Source organism: Stegostoma tigrinum, chromosome 10 (assembly GCF_030684315.1).
Source record: "Stegostoma tigrinum isolate sSteTig4 chromosome 10, sSteTig4.hap1, whole genome shotgun sequence".
In the NCBI taxonomy this organism is placed as follows: domain Eukaryota; kingdom Metazoa; phylum Chordata; class Chondrichthyes; order Orectolobiformes; family Stegostomatidae; genus Stegostoma; species Stegostoma tigrinum.
The window spans coordinates 93,866,878-93,870,196 of record NC_081363.1 but is presented as its reverse complement, the minus strand read 5'-3'; positions in this window follow the sequence as shown (position 1 = coordinate 93,870,196).

Below are 3,319 nucleotides of genomic sequence, written 5' to 3'. Positions count from 1 at the left end.
CACAGCAGGCCAAGCAGCATCTCAGGAGCACAAAAGCTGACATTTTGGGCCTGGACCCTTCATCAGACAGGGGGATGGGGTGAGGGTTCTGGAATAAACAGGGAGAGAGGGGGAGGCGGATCGAAGATGGAGAGAAAAGAAGATAGGTGGAGAGGAGAGTATGGGTGGGGAGGTAGGGAGGGAATAGGTCAGTCCAGGGAAGATGGACAGATCAAGGAGGCAGGATGAGGTTAGTAGGTAGGAAATGGAGGTGCGGCTTGGGGTGGGAGGAAGGCGTGGTTGAGAGGAAGAACAGGTTAGGGAGGCAGAGACAGGCTGGGCTTGTTTTGGGATGCAGTGGGGGGGAGGGGATGAGCTGAGCTGGTTGTGTGATGCAGTTGGGGGAGGGGACGAACTGGGCTGGTTTTGGGATGGGGTGGGGGAAGGGGAGATTTTTAAGCTGGTGAAGTCCACATTGATACCATTGGGCTGCAGGGTTCCCAAGCGGAATGTGAGTTGCTGTTCCTGCAACCTTCGGGTGGCATCATTGTGGCACTGCAGGAGGCCCATGATGGACATGTCATCTAAAGAATGGGAGGGGGAGTGGAAATGGTTCATGACTGGGAGCTGCAGTTGTTTATTGCGAACCGAGCGGAGGTGTTCTGCAAAGCGGTCTCCAAGCCTCCACTTGGTTTCCCCAATGTAGAGGAGGCCACACCAGGTGCAATGGATACAGTATACCACATTGGCAGATGTGCAGGTGAACCTCTGCTTAATATGGAAAGTCATCTTGGGGCCTGGGATCGGGGTGAGGGAGGAGGTGTGGGGGCAAGTGTAGCACTTCTTGCCGTTGCAGGGGAAGGTGTCGGGTGTGGTGGGGTTGTAGGGCAGTGTGGAGCGAACAAGGGAGTCACGGAGAGAGTGGTTTCTCTGGAAAGCAGACAAGTGTGGGGATGGAAAAATGCCTTGGGTGGTGGGGTCGGATTGTAGATGGCGGAAGTGTCGGAGGATGATGTGTTGTATCCGGAGGCTGGTGCGGTGATGTGTGAGTAGGAGGGGGATCGTCTTTGGGCGGTTTTGGCGGGGGTGGGGTGTGAGGGATGTGTTGTGGGAAATGCGTGAGACGCGGTCAAGTGCGTTCTCGACCACTGTGGGGGGAAAGTTGCAGTCCTTGAAGAACTTGGACATCTGGGATGTGCGGGAGTGGAATGCCTCATCCTGGGAGTAGATGCAGCGGAGGCGGAGGAATTGGGAAAAGGGGATGGAATTTTTGCAGGAAGGTGGGTGGGAGGAGGTGTATTCTAGGCAGCTGTGGGAGTCGTTGGGCTTGAAATGGACATCAGTTACAAGCTGGTTGCCTGAGATGGATGCTGAGAGGTCCAGGAAGGTGCGGGATGTTTTGGAGATGGCCCAGGTGAACTGAAGGTTGGGGTGGAAGGTGTTGGTGAAGTGGATGAACTGTTCGAGCTCCTCTGGGGAGCAAGAGGCGGCGCTGATACAGTGGGGTTCGTAAATTGGCACATGCCCATGAGCAGCTTGCAGACTATTTCAGCTTCCCCTCCCCTTTGCTGTTCTCGGTGAGACCTTCAAAGGACTTTCGTTGCCTGCAGATCAAGAATTCAAAGCTTATTTCACTTTCAACGCCATGATAATGTTTAGCCTGGAGTTCCAGCAAATGGCTCACCGTGTCACCATGGTTGTCCCTGCAAGTTTATATCCGAAAACACGTTAACTTTTATGAAGATAACCAAGTGTGAAGCTGAATGAACACAGCAGGCCAAGCAGCATCTCAGGAGCACAAAAGCTGATGTTTGGGCCTAGACCCTTCATCAGAGAGGGGGATGGGGAGAGGATTCTGAAATAAATAGGGAGAGAGGGGGAGCCAGACCCTTTTCCATCCCACTCTCTGATGAAGGGTCCAGATCCAAAATGTCAGCTTCTGTGCTCCTGAGATGCTGCTTGGCCTGCTGTGTTCATCCAGCTTCACACTTTGTTATCTTGGATTTTCCAGCATCCGCAGTTCCCATTATCTCTGATCACAACTTTTATGAAGGTTTGGTTTCTTTGAACATGACCGGCAGAGAGTTGCCTTTTCCTACCATTGGCAATCTCAGTAAAACGCCTTGCTGGCCCTGCTTTGACTCCTGTCATAAACAGCCTTTAAGTTTGTACTCAGCTTTTATCCATAGTCAGCAGGATTCGAACCTGCGCTGGAGTAACGCAATGGATTTCAAATCCATCACCTTGACCACTCGGCCATGCCGACTGAGAGAAATGCTCTGCTGTCTGTCTTTTCAGGTCACTTTCCATGGCCAGTCACGCTGTGGATGAATTATTGCTGGGTTTGTTTGAATCCAATCACTTCACAGATTTCAAAAGTGTTTAACGTAATACATGGTGATTCTGGTTGTTTAATTCCAATAGATAAAATAAACGTTCATTTGCAAATGAAAATATACATTGCGGGGAAAAAAATCCTCAGCATATCTGGGAGCATCTGTGGGCAGAGAATTTGAGTCAACATTTCAGAACTTCTTCAGAACTCTGTTTTCTCCTTTCTGTAATGCAGTTTAGGTTTTTGATTCTGATTCCAAGCATTCCCAGCTCTTTATTGTAAACTATTAAAGCAACATGGAAATAACTTTATGGTCACTCACCAGACAAGATTTCCATTTGGTGAACATTTTCCTGACTGCATTAAAACCAGTAACTGTATACTAAAAAGGGAACTGGTAGAGGGAGAACAGCACTTGTTCCTTTCTCAGTGGCCTCAAACCACCAACTTCACATTTCACAGTCGAAAGCACCAGCAAATTGCACCACAGAAAATGGCGAGCTCTTGCTGCAGCCCTTAAAGCGGGCTTGTAGTGAATTCAAACTTCTAACTGCCTCGCTTGGAATGACAATTGTCTTGTATCAGCTGTACTTTTCCAACATAAAACCTGGGACATTCATTGAGGAGGCATGGGATCAGACTGATCCTACTCTCTGCAGACCCATCCACATCACTGGGAACCAGATCTTCTACAACCGGGCCCGTCTCCCTTTGACCCTTTCAGTGTCGTGTCTATTTCTCAGTTTTCTCATTGTCCCGAAGCTGAGATGAGATTTGAATTCCTGATGTGCAGGAACAAGAATTCTTTCCATGTCTCAGCTCAGTTCATGTCCCAATAACACCCGAGTCAATGTCCCGGCCTCTGAAAGAAGTGGCAAGTGTCTGGACTGTTTGTGCTCAATCAGAAAGTTCACTCTTCATTCTCTTGTGATTCCAGTTCCCAGAACATTCTGGCATGTGGTCAGGGGAGGGGAGATTTTGAAGCTTGTGAAATCCATATTGATA